Below are 18787 nucleotides of genomic sequence, written 5' to 3'. Positions count from 1 at the left end.
AAATGGGGAATGTGAATAAGTCTGAAGATTCACGCAAGGCTTGCTTCCCTAAAAATGTGACATTTGATTAGGAGTTAAATAGGTTGAGGGAGGCATGAGCAGGGCGGAATATTTCAAGCAAAAGGAACAACCCAAATAAGGGCCCTTCAGGGGAAAGGAGATGGTGCTCGGAGGGAACTGAAGAAAGGCAAATGTGGCTGTCACTCAGAGAACGAGGGAAAGGAAGGCTGGAGAAGGTTAGAGAAGGAAGCAGAGAATCCTAAGGAGGCTTGCAAGTCACAGTGAGGATTTTGGTGTTTTATCCCAAGAGCAATAAAAATCCAACAAAGGATTTTGAGCAGGGAAAGTGACAAGATTGGATTTCATTTTAGAAAGATCGTTTTGGCAGGCAGATTTGAGGGGTTCATAGCAGAAGTAAGTAGATCAATTAAGAGGCTACTGCAATCGTTCGTGGGTATTTACACTTACACAATTGACCGCCACATCTGTGTGTGAGGTTGTCCTTGTCAATGCCCCTTGAAACTCAAGATACAATAAGACCTCTCCATACTGACTTGAGTTTTGCTTGTTTTGGTATGGATACCCTCTTTCTCCTTGAGGTGAGGACACATTTAGGACTCCAAACATAGCTTCTGAGAACGTATTTTGCATTACATCCTCTTTCCCCATTTTAATTTCAGATTGATAACGTGGAAGCAGTGGGTCTTATAGAGGACATCTAGATAACTGGATAATAAAAAATTGAAGGATTATATAAGTAGACCATTGAATATAATAAATATTTATGGTATCCATGAGGGAAAGGAAAATCATATAAGAAATCATATGTGAACCGAGAGGCAATTCTAGAGTTCTTTCTTTGGGGGAAGGAGTAGCATTTTTCAGGAGGGAGCCAGGGTCTGCAATCTAATCTGGAGTATTTTTCTTTTTTCATTCATGTAACAGTCCAAGAATATTATTCCAGGGCTGGTATGAGGTGGCCCCTTGGAGTCAGGGATACTTGTTCTTGGCTTGTTGATCCTCTGTCCCTATGGTTTTGACCTTAGTAGAGTGTATGATGGCTTATTAGCAAGCAGGAAGGTGAAATGGGGAAGTGAAGATCAAATCTGTTTCCTTTAAGAGCACAACCCACAAGTTGTGTTCACACTCCATTGGCCAGAACGTAGCCACATTGCCAAGGGAGACTGAAATATCTAGTCTGTTACTAGAGAAATGGAGAACAAATATTAGGAACAGACAGCTTTCTCACCCACAGAGCTGTAGGTAAAATGAGACTACGTTTATAGAGCTTACTGTCTATTGGGAAAAAAGACATTAAACAAGTAATTATATGAATATGTATTTAGTTATAGCTGTATAATACAATTACTATAATTATAAGTAAAAGTATAGGTGCTGTTAGGGTCAATAACAAAGGAGTCAAAGGAGTGGGTGTCCATGGAACACCTTTCTGAGGAAATAACATTAAGACTAAGAAAGACCTGGGGGCCGGCCTGGTGTCGCAAGGGATTAAGTGCCCGCGCTCCGCTGCGGCGGCCCGGGGTTCGCCGGTTCGGATCCTGGGTGCGCACTGACGCACCGCTTGTCAAGCCATGCTGTGGCGGTGTCCCATATAAAGTCGAGGAAGATGGGCATGGATGTTAGCCCAGGGCCAGTCTTCCTCAGCAAAAAGAGGAGGATTGGCATCAGATGTTAGCTCAGGGCCAATCTTCCTCACACACACACACAAAAAGACTAAGAAAGACCTGAAAGAAGTTCAGTAATGAGCCAGGGGAAGAGCATTCCCAGCAGAGGAAATCAGAAGGCATGTGGCACATTCTAGAGACTCAGAGACTATAGCTCAGAGAGAAAAGAGAGAAAGAAGGGTCTCGGGAGACCAGAAGTAGCTGGAGGGAAAGGAGAGTGGCTGGAGATGAGTGTGGAGAACAAATTCAGTGAAAGGTTCTGCTAGAGGAGTAAATCATCAGTTTTGCCTTTTAAAAACATCATCCCAGCTGCAAAGTGAAAAAGGTGGGGGATGGGGCAAGACCAGAGGCAGAGAGACTAGGCAGCAGTAAACCAAGTGGAGATGGAAAGAAGTGGAAAGAACTGAGGTATTTCAAGAAAAGTCTCAGGAGGATGAATTTTCTGAGTTCTTGTACATCTGAAAATATGTTTATTCTACCCTCGTAAATAAATGCTGGTTTGACTTGGTTCAAAATTTTAGACTACAAATCATTTTTTTCTCAGCACACTGAAGACACTCCTTTATTTTCTTCTAATAATCAGTGTGGCCAATGTAAAATCTGATTCCAATCAATCTTTGTTCCTCTGTAGATTGTTTTGTGTCTAAAATCTTTTAGAATTTTCTTATTTTCCTGAGAATTCTGTAATTTCACCAGTATTTGTGTGGGTATTAAAAAAATTTTTTTTTGTCGTTTGTCCTGATTTCTGAGCAGCCAGTGGTACTCATAGTGTGAAGCCTCTTGACTTTCTTCAGCTCTGGGAAATTGTATTCTTCTTCTAGAAAATTCAGCATTCTTCCCCTCTATTTCCTCTTTGTAGAATTCCTGTTGATGACTGCTGGAACTTTTTAATTATCCAAAATATCCAACTATTCTTTAATACATGATATTGCCATGTCCTTTTGAACTAAGAAGCATTACTTTTGATGTTTTAGCCCACTGATTTGATCTTCGACTGAGTCTCTTCCATATTTATCCTACCTACTGAACTTTTAATTTCAGAGACACATTTTTTTGTTTATGCGATAAAGGTTTTATTTTTTTAAAAATCAACTTTATAGTGGTATGATGTGCATACAACAAAATAGTCATTTTTTTTTTTTTTTTTGCTGAGGAAGATTCACCCTGAGCTAACATCTGTGCCAGTCCTCCTCTATTTTGTATGTGGTTCACCACCACAGCATGGCTGATGAGTGGTGTAGGTCCACAGCCAGGATCCAAACCCGTGAACCTGGGCCACCAAAGCCAAGTGTGCCAAACTTAAGCACTACACCACAGCGCTGGCCCCCAAAATAGTCATATTTTAATTAGTTAGATGGGTCTTTCAAATGTATACACTTATGTAGGTAGAGTATATACTACTCCAATCAAGCTAGAGAACATTTTCATCTTCTCCAATTTTCCTTGTGCAGTGGTACAGACAATACTCCCCCATTCTCCTCATACCAGGCAACCATTGATCTGAAATTTATCACTATAGATTAGTTTTTCATGTTCTAGAACCTCATATAAATAGAATCATACAATATATAGTCTTTCATATCTAGCTTTTTTGCTAACCGTAATGTCTGTGTGATTCATCCATGTTGCTGCATATAGCCGTAGTTTGTTCTTTTTTGTTTCTGAGTGGTATTCCATTATACGGATGTGTCGCAGTTTCTTTATGGTGTTACCAGTTGATGGGCATTTGGGTTGTTTCCTGTTTGAGGCTATTATGAATGAAACTATTATGAATATTCACTTGCAAGTCTTTGTGTGGACATATACTTTTATATCTCTTAGGTAAATACCAAGGAGTGGAATTGCTAGGTTGTATGGTAAATATATGTTTAACTTCCTAAGAATCTCAATTGTAGCTGTACTATTTTACATTCCTACCATCAATGTGTGATCGTTCCTTTTGCTCTGCATCCTCATCAACATTTGTTATTGTCAGGCTTTTAACTTTTAACCATTCAAGTGGGCATGTAGTGATATTTCATTATGGTTTTAACTTGCATTTCCCAAATGTGTAATGATGTTGTGCATCTTTCTTTGCACTTTGTGGCCATTCATATATCTTCCTTGGAATGCCTGTTCAAACCTTTTGCCCATTTTCAAATTGAGTCATTTGTCTTCTTATTGATTTGTAAAGATTCTGGTTACGAGTCCTTTATATGTGTTGCAGATAGTTTTTCCTTATCTGTGGCTTAGCTTTTTATTTTCTTAACAGTGTTTTTTTGAAAAGCAATGCCTTTTGAAGAATAGAAAATTTTAACTTTGATGAAGTACAGTTTATAATTTTTTTTTCTATAGTTAGTGTTTTTTGTGTATGATACAAGGAATGACTTAAGGTGTTTTTTTCTTCCCAATCAGAAACATAGATATCCAGCTGTTTCAGTAAACTTATTGAAAAGACTATCCTTTCCCTATTGAATTATTTTGGCACCTTTGTAAAAAATGAACTGACCACGTATGTTTATGTCTATTTCTGGACTTTCAGTTTTGTTTCGTTAATCAATATGTCCATCTTTATGCCAATATCATACTTTTGTTTAATGGTAATTGTTGAAATTAGGTAGTATATGTCCTCCAATTTTATTTTATTTTATTTTATTTTTTATTGCGGTAACATTGGTTTATGACATTGTAAAAATTTCAGGTGTACATCATTGTACTTCTATTTCTGCATAGATTACATCATGTTCACCACCAAAATACTAATTACAACCCATCACCACACACATGTACCGAATTATCCCTTTCACCCTCTCCAATTTTATTTTTAAAAATTGTTTTGGTTATTCTTTGTCTTTTTGCATTTCCATATAAGTTTAGAATCAGTATGTCAATTTATGCAAAAAATATGCTGAAATTTTGATTGAGATTGCATTAAATCTATAAATAACTTTGGAGAGAATTTACATCATAACAATATTAAATCTTGCAAGCCATGAACATGATACATCTCTCTATTTATTTAGGACTTCTCTAATCTCTCTTAGCAACATTGTATAATTTTTAGTATATAGGTCTTGTGTACACTTTGTTAAGTATTTTATGTTTTTTGATGGTACCTTAAATGGTATTATTTATATTTTATTTTCCAATTATTTGTTCGTAGTACATAGAAATGCAAGTGAATTTTGTATATTGACCTTGCATTTTGTGACTATGTTAAATTAACTTATTAGTTCTATTAATTTTTTGAAATGCCTTCAGATTTTCTATATACCTGATTATGTCATCTGCACATCTGCTTTTTATTTTCTTGCCTGATTTCAGCAAGCTAGGGCCCCCAGTATACTGATGAATAGAAGTTATAAGAGCAGTCATCCTAGACTCTTTTTTTTTTTTTACAAACTTGGAGAAAACATTAAATCTTTTATCACTAAGTATAATGCTGCCTGCAGGCTTTTCATAAATGTTGTTATCAAACTGAGGAAGTTCCCTCCTCTTCCTAGTTTACTGAATCATTATTTAAAAATCATGAATAGGTGTAAGACTTTGTCAAATTCTATTGGTATGACCATATAGTTTCTCTCCTATATTCCGTAATCTGATTTTCAGTTATTAAACACTGTATTCATGGTATAAACCCCACTTGTATTTCTCTGCAATTATGGAATGTACTACTTCGTGGGTTTTGTGTCTGTGCTCATGAGGGATATCGGTCTCTTGTTGTCTTTTTGAGTAATATTCTTATCTGGTTTTGATATCAGGGTAATACTTATAAAATAAATGGGAATTTTCATGGCTTCAAACAACAATAGACATTTAAAGAAATCTCTCACAGTTTCTGTGGGTCAGGAAATTGCAAGTGGCTTAATAGAATTTGTGCCTTGGGGCCTCTTGTGAGATTGCAGTCAACATATCATCTGGAGTCTCAGTCATCAGAAGGCTTTATTGGGGCTGGAGGATGTGCTTCCAAGGTGGCTCACTTACAAGGCTGGCCAGACAGTGCCAATTGTTGGTGAGGAAACTTAGTTCTTCTCCAGGGGGTCACTCTACAGGGCTGATTACATGTCCACATGACGTGGGAAGACTTCCTTCAGAGCAAGCATCCCAAGAGAACAAGCTGAAACCCATAATGCCTTCCATACTTTAACTTCAAAAGTGACACAAAATCATTTCTGTAGTATTCTATTGGTCACCCAGGTCACTTGGTGCAGACTGGGAGGGTGACACACAATTGCGTGAATACCAGAAGGTGAAGATGATTGAAGGCATCTGGGAAGCTGGCTACCACATATTGTGAAAAACCTTATAACCAAACACTTCCATTTCTTCTCTCCTGTCCTTTGTGTTATTGTTGTCATACATTTTACGCGTTTTAAACCCTAGAATACAATGTTATTATTTTTTCTTTAAATAACCAGTTATTATCGAAAGAAATTAAAAACAAGAGTTTTATATATCTACTCTCATATTTATCACATCTATGATTCTTCATGCCTTTCCATGTGGTGTCATTTTGTTTCCACCTAAAGAACTTTCTTGATCATTTCTTGTAGTGTAGTTCTGCTGGTGGAAAATTATCTCTTCTTCTGTTTTTCTTAACAAGTCTTTACTTTGCCTTCATTTTTGAGGGATATTTTCACTAGATATAGAATTCTAGTTTGATCTTTTTTTTCTTTAAACACTTCATGGGTGTTGCTCCCTTGTCTTCTGACTTACATTTTTTAAAAATTGAGATACAATTGACATATAACGTTATATTAGGTTCAGGTGTGCAACATAAAGGTTTGATATTTGTATAGCTTGCATTGTTTTTGATGAAAATTCAGTAGACTTTTAAACATCATGTATGTAACGTGTCTTATATCTCTGTCTACTTTTAGGAATTTTTCCTCCATCTTTGGATTATAGTCATTTGCCTATGATGTGCCTTGACATTTCAGGTTGGGTTCTCTGGGAAGCAGATTCTGAGACAGAGTTTAGTGTTCAGATTGTTTCTGAGGGAGTGCCCATGGGCTCAAAACCTGTGGAATGATGGTAGGTTAAGGAGGAATTGGGCAGAGAAAGACGTCAGGCTGTGATAAAGACCCAACAGGCCCAGCTCCCCTCATGGGGAGCTCTGGCCACCTCTGATCTCTGCCCAGATCAGTCATTGACTATGAGCCCCCTGATGAAGGGCATCCTCTTGGGAGAGGCAGCTCGCTGCAGCTGAAGCAATCCCTAGGAGGGCTGAAAGCTAAAGGCTGTTTGCTGACATTCTCCCAGAGTTGGGACAACAAATCTTTTCTTAAAAGGGGATCTGACTTGTGTATTTCCATGAGAAAAACACTAGATGTGATTTTTCTATGTGTCATTCTGCTTGGTGTTTATTGAACTTCTTAGATATAAGTGTTCATCATTTCCATCAAATTTGGAAAGAAAGTTTTGGCCATTATTTCTTTTTATTTATTTTTAATAGTTTTATTGTGTATAATTAACATTCAATAATGTATGCATAAATTTAAAGGTACAATTTGATAAGTTTTGAAATATGTATACATTCATAAAACCATTACCACAATCAAGAAAGTTAATATATTCATCACTCACAAAAGATTCCTTGTGCACCTTTGAAATCCCTTCCTCTCACTGTTCCCAGTTCACAAGCAACCACTGATTTGCTTTCTCCAACTATAAACAAGTTCAGATTTTCTAGATTCTATAGAAATTGAATCATACAGAATATACTCATTTGGTCTGACTCCTATCACTCAACATAATTATTTTGAAATTCACCCATGTTGTTGCCTTCCTTTTTCTTGCTGGGAAGTATTTCACTGTATGAAATATTGGGTTATTTTCAGTTTGGGACTATTAGAAATATTGGAAGTAGAGCTGCTGTGAAGACTTGTGTACAAGTCTTTCATACATACATGCTTTCATTTCTTCTGGATAACTACAAATGAGTAAAATAGTTGGATCATGGTAGGTGTATATTTGACTTTCGAGAACCTTCCATACTGTTTTCCAAAGTGGATGTATCATGTTATGTTCCCACTGGCAGTGTCTGTGAGTTCTAGTTTGTCCACATCCTCACCAACGCCAAGTATGGTTAGTCCTTTTAATTTTAGCTTTTCTAATTGATGTGTAGTAGTACGCCATTGTGGTTTTCAAATGCATTTGCCTAATGACTAATGACACTGAGCGCCTTTTTACATGTTTATTTGTCTTCCGTTTTTTTATTTGATGAAGAGTCAGTACAAATCTTTTGCTCAATTTTTAATTGGAGTGTTTATTTTCTTTTTATTTACATTCAAGAGTTCTATCCTCTAGATTCAAGTCTTTATTTAGATATCTGATTTGCAATTACTTCTCCCCCCTTGTGGCTTATCTTTTCATTCCCTTAACAGTGTCTTTCAAAGAGCAGATGTTTTTAATTTTAATGAAATCTGTCATCAATTTTTTTTTTAAATTTTATTTATTTATTTTTCCACCAAAGCCCCAGTAGATAGTTGTATGTCATAGCTGCACCTCCTTCTAGTTGCTGTATGTGGGACGCGGCCTCAGCATGGTCAGAGAAGCAGTGCATTGGTGCGCAACCGGGTTCCGAACCCGGGCTGCCAGCAGCGGAATGCGCGCGCGCACCCAACTGCTAAGCCACGGGGCCGGCCCTAAGTCATCAATTTTTAATTTTATGCATTATGCTTTTGGTGTTACATCTAAATAATATTTGCTAATCCAAGGTCAGAAATATTTTCTACCATAGTTTCTTGTAGAAGTTTTTTCTTTGTACCTGTAATATTGTGATTTATAATGAGAAATATATATTTGGCTTTGACCTCATTCTTGGCACAGATCTCCTAAAATCCTTGAAATTTCCTGAGATGAGAGCAAAAAGGTGTCTTTTTTTATAATAATGAGGTGACTTTTAGACCCTACCTAAGGCTGGGGGCTGGTTGCCAGGAGAACCAACCATGTGATTAGAGGATTGGAACTTTCAGTCCCACCCTCTGACATCCAGGGAGGGGAGAGGGGCTGGAGGTTGAATCAATCACCAATGGCCAATGATTTAATCAATCAGGCCGATGTAATGAAGTCTCCATAAAAACCCAAGGGGACAGGGTTTGGAGAGTTTCCAGGTTGGTGAACATGTGGAGACCGGGGAGAGTGGAGTGCCTGCAAAAGGCCTGGAAGCTGAATCCTTTCCCTATACCTTGCCCTGTGCATCTCATCCATCTGGCTGTTCCTGAGTTATACCCTTTTGTAATACACTGGTGCTCTAGTGATTAAAAATGTTTCTCTGAATTCTGTGAGCCACTTTAGCAAATTAATCAAACCCAAGGAGGGGGTCTTGAGAACTTCTGATTTATAGCCAGTTGGTCAGAAGTACAAGTGACAGCCTGGGCTTGCAACTGGCCTCTAAAGGGCAGGGGGGCAGTCTTGTAGGACTGAACCCTAACCTGTGGAATCTGATGCTATCTCCTGGTAGATAGTGTCAGAACTGAGTTGAATTGTAGGACACCAAGCTGGTGTCTGTAACATTGCTTTGATGTGTAGGGAAGCCCCCCACTGCCCCGCATGTTGGAAAATGGGTCCAGGAACCCATTTAGTACCTTTATTAAAAAAATCAGTTGTCTGTACATAGGTAGATCTATTTCTGGACTTATTCTGCTCCAGTGATCTATTTATCTGTCTTTACACCATGACAAAACTGTTTTATTACTGTATCTTTATAATAAGCCTTGAAATTTGTTCTCCAACTTTGTTCTTATTTTCAAATTTATTTTGGTTATTCTTGATTTGCAATTCATCATAAATTTCAGAATCAGTTTTTCAAATTCTACAAAAAAAGCCCTGCTGGTATTTTGATTGAAATTTCACTGATTCTATAGATCAAATTGAAGAGAATTTACATCTTAACAATATTGAATTTTCTAATCCGTGAACACATTATATCTCTACATTTATTTAGGTCTTTAGTTTGTCTCAAGAATGTTTTATATTTTTAGTGTGTAGTTTCTTCTGAAGTTTCTAATCTTAATATCTCATCCAGTGACAATTTCACTTTAGTTAGTTTATATGTTTGCTCTAGAAGTTCAGTTTAGTTCTCTTTCATAGTTTCCACTTTTCTCTTCATTATGTTCATATTTTCCTTGAAGTCCTTGGAAATATTTATAATGTGGTTTTACATTCTCTGTCTATCATCTCTGTCATTTCTGGGTCTGTTTTTAGTGACAGTTTTCCTCTCTCCTTTTTATGGGTTAAATTTTCTTGCTTCTTGCATTGCATGTTTAGAAAATTTTTATTTGAATTTGGACATTGTGATTACATTTTTGAAAAATAGTCTGAATGTTGTTGTTTTGCTTTAATTTTGTTGTTTCGTTTAAAGACTGTTGAGATCTTTTTTATGATTGGCAGTGTGTTTAATTGCATATCAGCTTGATCAGTTTGAAGCTTGTTTTTAAACTTTATTAGATCAAGTCTAAAGTAGTCTTACTCTATTCAGGGTTTCTCAATCTCAGGACTATTGGCGTAATTTTGTTTTTTTTTTTTTGGTAGGACTGTCCTGTCCATCATAGGATTTTTAGTAGCACCTCTGGCCTCTATCCACTGGATGCAAGTAGCAGCCCTCCTCCAACAGCTGTGACAATCAAAACTGTCTCTATATATTACTAAATGTCGTCTGGCAGGCAAAATCACCTCCAGTTGAGAACCACTGCTCTAAGACTAATTTAGCCCAACTCATAAGGCATGGCCTTCCTGGGAGCTCTACCTAATGCTTTGGGTATTTAACAAAATTTTTCTTTTGTAACTGGTCAAAGATCTATCTGCTTTGTTCTTGCTTTAGTAATTGTTTATCCTACAGGTCCCTGGTAGTTGTGCTTCTTTCATAATTTTAGTTTGTCCAATGTGGTAGATTCCCATCCTCTGGAGGTAGGATTCAGCCAGTGTTTCACGGGGATCTTATGCATATTTCTGGACTCTTTCTCTGCATTGCTTCCTTCTCTCTTTTATACTCTGTTCTGCAATTTTCAGTCACCTGGGCCTTCCCAAAATTCAATCTCTATCTTCTTAGCTCATCAACGTCATTGTGCTCTGCTTAGGTTTTTCTCTCCCTGAACTGATTTCTGGGAAGTGCTTCTAGGCAGAAAACCAAGTGATTGTTGGGGTCACCTCCTTTATTTCTCTTCTCTCAGAGATCATAATCTTTCATGCCTTTTGTCCAGTGTCTGAAAACAGCTGTTGCATATGTTTTTCCAGTTTTCAGTTGTTTACTGCAGAAGGATTTTTCTGGTACTAGTTATTCCATCATGTCCATAAGTGGAAACTGTCCATCTCCTGTAGATTCAACACGGTCACAAATTCTTTGCTATTCCTTCCACTCAGAGTGTAATCTAATTCTCTACCTTTGAATCTGGCTTGGCCTTAGTTTTGCTTGATCATTAAAATGTAGGCAGAAGTACTATTCTTAGATTTCCAAGGTTGGGTTCTCAGATTCCTCGTAGCTTCCACTTTGGTTTCTTGGAATCTTTGCTCTGGGGAAGCCAGCCACCATGTAAGAAATTTGACTGCCCTGAGACTGCCATCTTGAGAGGCAACTTGTAGGTACTCTGGTTAACAGTTCCAACGAAGTCTATTCTCCCAGCCATCCCCACTGAGGCACCAGGCACATGAACAAATCTGTCTTGGAAACTCTAGACCAGTTTATCTGTCAACTGTGTGTAATCAAGTGATCTCAGTCGATGACACAAGGAATAGAAAAATCACCTGACTGAGACCTGCCCAATTCCCTGACCCACAAAATGGTGAAATATAGTAAAAAGGTTGTGTTTAGCCACAAGGCAGGTATTTTGTTATGCAGCATTAGATAGTTGGAACATTGCTAGAGACATATTTTAACTTACAAGATTTCTTATCTGTTTGAATAGTAATTTTCCTTAGGTTGATTTTTGGTAATTGTTTTCCCAAAGGTTTAGTGATTCTTAATGCTCTTTGAGGATTGGGTAGGATGTGTGACTAGGTAGGGTCTATCAACGGCTTGATTTTGGATGTGAGGGCAGGGTTCCCTATCGTTCTTTGGGATTTTAAATTATTGGGCATTCTTCACTGCTTTTCTGGTCCCAATTAGATCTTCTTGTGTCAGACAACCCGCCTTAGAGAACAATACCTTAAAATTTCGTACTGGAGACAAGTGCCGGATTTAGCTGTTCCTTTTTTCCTTTCTCTTTCTCTCCTATCGACATGGAGGTGTGGAGTTCCTTCATCGCTCTTCTTCTTTCTCCAGCTCCAACACACACTGCACTCATGCTCCGGGCAGATTGTTCGCTGTTGGGAGGCAAACAGCAGTAACTACCCTTCCCTCCTCTGGGGGAAGAGGAAAAGCTCTGACTCAGGTAGCTTCTCCAAAGGCCACAATTTAATGAATGACTCTGACAATTGTGCCAGAGCTACTCTACTTTTCCTTTCTGTTGCCTCTAAGCTTCCAGTATATCTGGAATGGTTCCTATTTTTACGTGAAGTTGTATTATATTCATATGCAATTTTCCAGAATTTAATTACATCGTGGGGGAAATATAAAGAAAAAAAGATTTTTAAATATGGCAGATGATTTTGCCTGTCATTCTATTCAATCAGTTTTGTCACAGAATGAGCAAATCTCAGATGGGAGATGTAAATCTGCTGTTCTCTCCATCATATTTGGCATCTATGTGCCTCTTGTAGTAAAGGCAGTCACCACATTTAGTATGACCATAATGATGAAAGATACAGCTTTGTCCATCATCGCATGGCTTCTAAATGTAATCCAAGCATTTTTTAGGGGTTTAACCAAGAAATATTATTCTGTTCCAATGCTGAGAAAAAAACCACTTGTGCTGGATGCTTAAGAAATATTTTGATTGTCTGCAATGTGGACCATTCTCAAGAGCTTTTCAAGGATAATTTTTATGTATTCATTTTTTTAAAAATAGGCAATCATGCAGTTTTTATAAAGATGTTTGTGTTGACTGGAAGACAACAAAGTTTCAGCTAAATAACACAACTTCCTTGTATGAAAGTAGAAAAGATATACGTTGCTACATCCAGACAGCTCTGCAGAGAAAAAGGCACAAGAGCAATCTCCCTGTTGGGATGGAAACTTACCTGGCTGTCGTTTTCCACAAGGATGTCTTGCTACTGGTAGCACCATCTGCTGACAGAGAGAATTCTTAACGGTTTTTAAGAGGTCTCTTTGCCGTTATGCGGAGTTTTTTACTCTCTTGATCACTCTCAACTGTTCTGGAGACTTTGGTTATGTTTCTAATGTTCACCAGATGTAAAGTAACTTGTGACCACCCAGCACATTCCTGAGTGCTTACTGTAAGAATAGATGGCTTGGAGATCAGTTGCCCAGGGCTGTTTTTCCAGGTGTTCTAACCCCCTCGCAGACCCTGGCCTCCTGAAACATTCCCAACATAATACATGCATGATACGCCACATTTTAAATATAAAGAGTGCAGTGAGAATAAATCCCCTTTCAATGGTAATTTTGATTATAAACAATTTTTGCTTATAAAATACAAATTCACTCAAGTACTTTTCTCCTGTTTGTATTTTAGGCTGGGTGAGGTTTTTGTTCAATTGTTTTTGTTTTATTAGCTCTTATTTCCTTTCAATTTCCCATCCACTTTGTTTCTTCCTCAAATTTCTGATCAGGTGATGGTACAATTTTTTGTTTTTCAGCACAATTATCCTTTATGAGTGAAAATTAAAAAAAAATTTTTTTGTAGGCTAAGGAATTTGGGAGAGAAAGGATAAATAGATATATGTGTTCAGTCTGACATCTTTATCTAAAGGTCATCTTTGTCTTTGATGTTGATGGTTTAGTATCTGGACTCCTAATTTTTGGCTTTCCCACAAGGAATTTGGCTTGGGTATCCCCCTCTGTCTCTCCTGGCTTTTTACAATTTCAGGTAGAATTCTGGCACTGGCTATCCTCTCAGAACCTAATTTCTGTACCTGGCATTCTGTTTAAAGTTGTTACTTAGCTACCCAATTCCCCAGAATGGGGAGAGGACTCGGACAAGTCCACCTTCCTGTTCACGTCCACGGGGCCTTGTGATGGTGGCAGCTGCCTCTAGAATCCACCGTGGTCCCGCTCTTCCTTGCTCTCAGCTCCAGCTGCACAGGTCTCCTTTCAGTGCTTTGAACTGAAATTCCTCCCCAGTTTTGCTTCATAGCCTTTTACATGCATTTCTCTATGTCTAGAGCAGCCTCTTCTCCCACACTTACTTACTGTTTTGTCATTTTCAGATCTCCGTTTAAATACAACTTCCTCAAAAAGATCTTCCCTGACTCCCCGCATAACCTAGGTCCCAGAGCATCATATACATTTCCTTCATAGCACTCGTTAGTTTGTAACCATGTATTTATTTGCATTATAAGTTGGTTACTGCATTTCCTTTTTGAGACTACTAGACTCATGTCCCCAGGATCATGTCTGTTTTGCTCATCATTGTATTCTTAGCTCCTAGCCTGGTGCCTCTGTGAATTGCTGATTGAGTAAGTGAAGTGCCAGTAAGTGTTCAGTAACATTGTTTGAATGAAGACACTGGAATGATGAATGAGACTGATATTTATTTCTTCTTGGATTTCTGACCTTAGTAGTATTATAGTACCAATGCTTATATTCATAGCATAGAACAATATGCATATAGCTATATTCATAGTGTAAAGTAACAACTTTGAACATAAAAATTAGATGATGACAACTTTAACATGGACAATAACTTAAACATTTCTTAAAGTATATGTCCTGTCCTAGTAATATTGCATTTAACAGCCTCAACTCACCTATATGTCAGTGAATCACTATTTATAAAAACATCATGACAAGATATTTTGTTTCCATTCCCTAGGCTTCATTAACAACACATAACATCAGTGGAAGTCATGGTTCTTTAGGCAACAAGCATATGGCTATATTAAGTTAACTAATATTGATATAATAGACTCTATGAATTTGAATTAATCTGAATTTGCTTTATAAATATGTAGAATAGAATATTCTTCCCTGTGCTATAGGCACAATATAGTACACAGGGTCCACTTAAATTGTTAACTAATTTTATAACCCTAAAAATCCAATGGTATTTTGTTAGGGTTCTTAGGAAAAAACAAGTAAATCTATTCTGACTAATTTAAGCAGCAAAATGTATTAAGTAAATCACAGTGTTAGAGTTATTAGGTGTCCCATCTGTTCAGTACAGCTCTAGTTTATCCTTGACATTATTGATAGCATCCCCTTTCACTCCCAAATGTGTCTTAGTTCAAATGATAAACTATGTGGTCCCCTACACAAGATCATTGGGAGAGTTGGAGAAACAGATTAAGCTTCCAGGAACAATACCTTGAGGCACACCATAGAACTGGGAGGGAGTCGTCGTTTGTCACCACCACAGACTCCAGAACCACTCCACAGGTATGTCCTGAGGAGGAAGCTGCCACTGCCACTGCCACTGCCACTGACTCTGAAACCATATTTCCCAGATTGAGAGAAAGCTTCCACCACTACCTCTGCTTCTGGCACCATTCACACCATCAAAAAATGAATTCCCCTTGCAGACTCTATTTTCCCACGTGGCTGAAGCCAGGTAACTGCTTGCACTATTTGTAAAGGAGTCTGTAAAGATGTAGTTTTTGGGATTCCACCTGGGGAAAATAAGATTTACAAAATAAGAAGCCATCAAAAGCAAAAATAAAATTTTAAATATTTTGAGCAATCACAAAAAACAGATGTCTACTATAGTCCCCCCTTTATCTGGATATACATCCATTTTCCAAATTTAAAAATAAAAAAACTATGTTCCCACCTAACAAGGTGACAATTTGTCATACAAACAAAAAACCTCACTTTCTCCCCAGACGAGGAGAGTCTAAGACTCTTTATTTAGTACAATCTTTTCTAGGTCAAATATATGTAGCGATGATTATGTTTCTTCAATTCTGCCTTGATATTTTTAATATGTGGACTAAATTATAAAGTAAATGCTATCAAAATATACTAAATAAAGCAAGAGTAAAACAGAAAATCAGTTATATTTTCAGCAAAGGGTCTTAGTTGATGTTTATAACTGTTTTCATCAACAACTCACCATTCCACGTTACTTTTATCTTCAGGTCAGTATTGGCTCAGTTAACTGGAATTCTTTACCTACTGTGGAGTAGCCCAAATATCCATTCTTTGGGATTTGAGCCCCTGGTGGTTCTGCCTGTGTGAGGGTGCTCTGGTTTTCCATTAACATTTACTAAAGGACATGGAAATACTAAGAAGCACCCTATAGGAATCCTTGTTTTAAAGAACTATTATTCTACCTTTACATTGTATAGCAGTAATATCTCTTTTTAATCATGCGCAGTCCCACCCCCAACATGATAATCTCCTCGTCTTTTTTATCAAGTGGTTTGAAACACTGTTGTGTCTCAAGGGTGGAAGTATTCCTCCCTTGAGTACTAAGATCCTTAAACCCAATCCTGGCAGTTGAAAGTGGCCAGGATGTGAAGTAAAATTTATGTTAGTGGACCATTGTGGGAAGTGCCGCTCCCATCTTGGTTCCTAAGTGCATACGTTCTGGCCATGGCTGAAAAAAACGCTATGTATTGATTGCTGTTTTATAGCATATACTGTGTTCTACAAGAAGTCATCACAACTTTGTAAGACGTCTCCCTGCATGCACCCAAACTAAATCTTCAATAAGTCATTTCACTGCTTTATAAAGCCAACTGCTTCTGGTTGAAAAATCTTAATGCATCCTAAGTGAACCAATCTAATGTCCTAATTATTTTGCTATAAAATAAGATCCCTGGTCAGAAGCAGTGTTATGTGAATTATGGTGCTAGTGAGTGAGGCATTTGGTAAGTTGACAGATGGTGATGCTGGCAGAATCTTGGTAGACAAGATAGACAAATCCATGTCTAAAATGTATCAGTTTCAGAGAGGACAGATTCCAACACTCACCATGTTGGAAATGGCCCTATGTAATTAACCTGTCATCAGGTGGCTGGTTATTCCTTTTGGGGTATGGTACTATATGGCAGGGCTCATGTTTGTTCACTGCTGCTTTCAAACTGGGCACTCAGCAGAAGTAATATCCAGACATGTGGAAGGAGAGAAAGTCCAACTTGTTAAGCCCATGAATAAATGGGCTTAAGAAAAATAAGCTCTGTCTGAAACTATGACAACTTTTTTCATGAGACCATTCGATAAATTTACTGGGGTGATTGTGGAAAGAAGTTAACAAATCCACACAGCAGGTCATCTTGTCCAACCATCTATCGAAAAACTTTTACATAGTATCAGTCTTTTTGGATATTCACATGGGAAACAAATGCTTTCAAACTCTAGAATAGTTTAAAAGTCTAGATTGGTCTTTGTTCTAATCTTCTTTATCACCAGTCCTCCAATTTTATTCCTCCCAAGTCCCTGACTATCCAATGAAATTATTAGCTATTGCCCATAATTTAATATAGACCTGTAGCTTATCTCCCTTTCCAGATAAATGGATCATGAGATATACTGTTTGAAGTTCTGCCTATTGGGAATATTTATTTCTTTACAGTGCCATTACGTCACCCCGAGAGTGGGGTTGTCATGATATAGCAGTCCACTTCTGTAGGGGGGGTGATTGAGCTGCATTAAAAGGGACAATGAAATACTGCTACACAGTGAGGGCCAGAAGAATATTTCTGTAACACAGAGGTTCCTATAGCGTGCTTCTTAGTATTGTCATATCCAGTGGAGCCGACAGTGACCTGGAATATTTTTCTTCTCAGTCACCTGGTCATAGAAATCCCTTAATGAGGCTAAAGGTGTGGATTGAAAGAATGATGGCAGCATGGCAGGAGTAGATGCACTGAGAGTATGAGTCACCTGCTCTTGCAACTTGTGTTTTCAGGACCTACTTGAATCTGTTCAAATATAAATGATTTCCCAGGGATGGTGGAATGCTGCAAAGAATATCTGACTTGATAGCTCAGTAGATGAGATGACACATAGTTCATGGTAGGCAGCTTAATTTCCATAGTCACGTGGTGTACCACTCTCAAATATTCAAGGTCCAATAGCAAGCCAAGGGTTTCTCAAAAGGAGAAATGCTATAGTTACTTACCGAAAAGGATACTGTACTTTGAAATTTGAGCGTAGGTGCTGTAGTGTAGTTCTGCTCGAGTCTTCTTTGGTTTGTGCCATACTCAAAGCTGGAAGACTTTCAGCTGACTTGTTAATTATTTGGAGAAGCATAACCAAATGTCATATCTATTTTCTACACTGCTCCCCTTTCTTAGCAAGAGGGGATGCACAGTATAGTACTTTTCTTTCATGTTAGAAGAGACATTTTGAGAAACCTGAGACCACTGGTTTCCCAGAAATTTCACTGAAGTGTTACGTCTCTGTGTTTTTCATATCTTCTATCTTTTGATATGTATGTGTTTTATGAACACATCTACTTACTCTTCCTGTGCACTGGATTGCATTAGTATAAAGTCACCAGTTTATAGACCACTATGATGTTCTGTGGACTAAACTATGGAACAGAGTCAGTTAGTTCAAAGCCAGTGAATCTATGCATCTATCTCTGTCAGGAGAAAACAAACTGCCCCTAGTGTTCTCTATTTATTGGGACCGAGAAAAAGGCACTGGTCACATCAATAGCTACATTTGAGCTACAATCCAGGGGCTAGACATATTTTCTTCACTAAATGATAACATCCTTATGATGTGACGACCCACTTAAATGTAAAATAATCCTTGGTCATTCTGCAAGACTTATCTCTCTTCTGCAAAGGCTAGATAGGTAAATTAGATGAGAATATGATAACAGTCACCAGCTGTGCATCTTTTAAGTCTTTAATGGTAGCCCTAGTCTCTATGATTACCCCAGGTGTGTGGTACTGCTTTTGACTTAACATTTTGGGAGGGCACATATCTCTGTGGACTTACATTTGGCCATTCCTACCATAATTTAAGCTTTTATTCGAGAGGTCAAGGGCCAGTAAGGGGATTTTGTTGAGTATTTTTATTCAAACTCAATTTTGAGACCTGGGAAAATATCAACAAGATGGCTTTGTGGAAGCACTGGGTCCACTCTAAGGCTGACTAGGTCCTCAAAACT

The sequence above is a fragment of the Diceros bicornis genome, chromosome 15 (assembly GCF_020826845.1).
Source record: "Diceros bicornis minor isolate mBicDic1 chromosome 15, mDicBic1.mat.cur, whole genome shotgun sequence".
Lineage (NCBI taxonomy): Eukaryota > Metazoa > Chordata > Mammalia > Perissodactyla > Rhinocerotidae > Diceros > Diceros bicornis.
The sequence above is the reverse complement of the archived record's forward strand: the minus strand, read 5'-3'. Positions refer to the sequence as shown.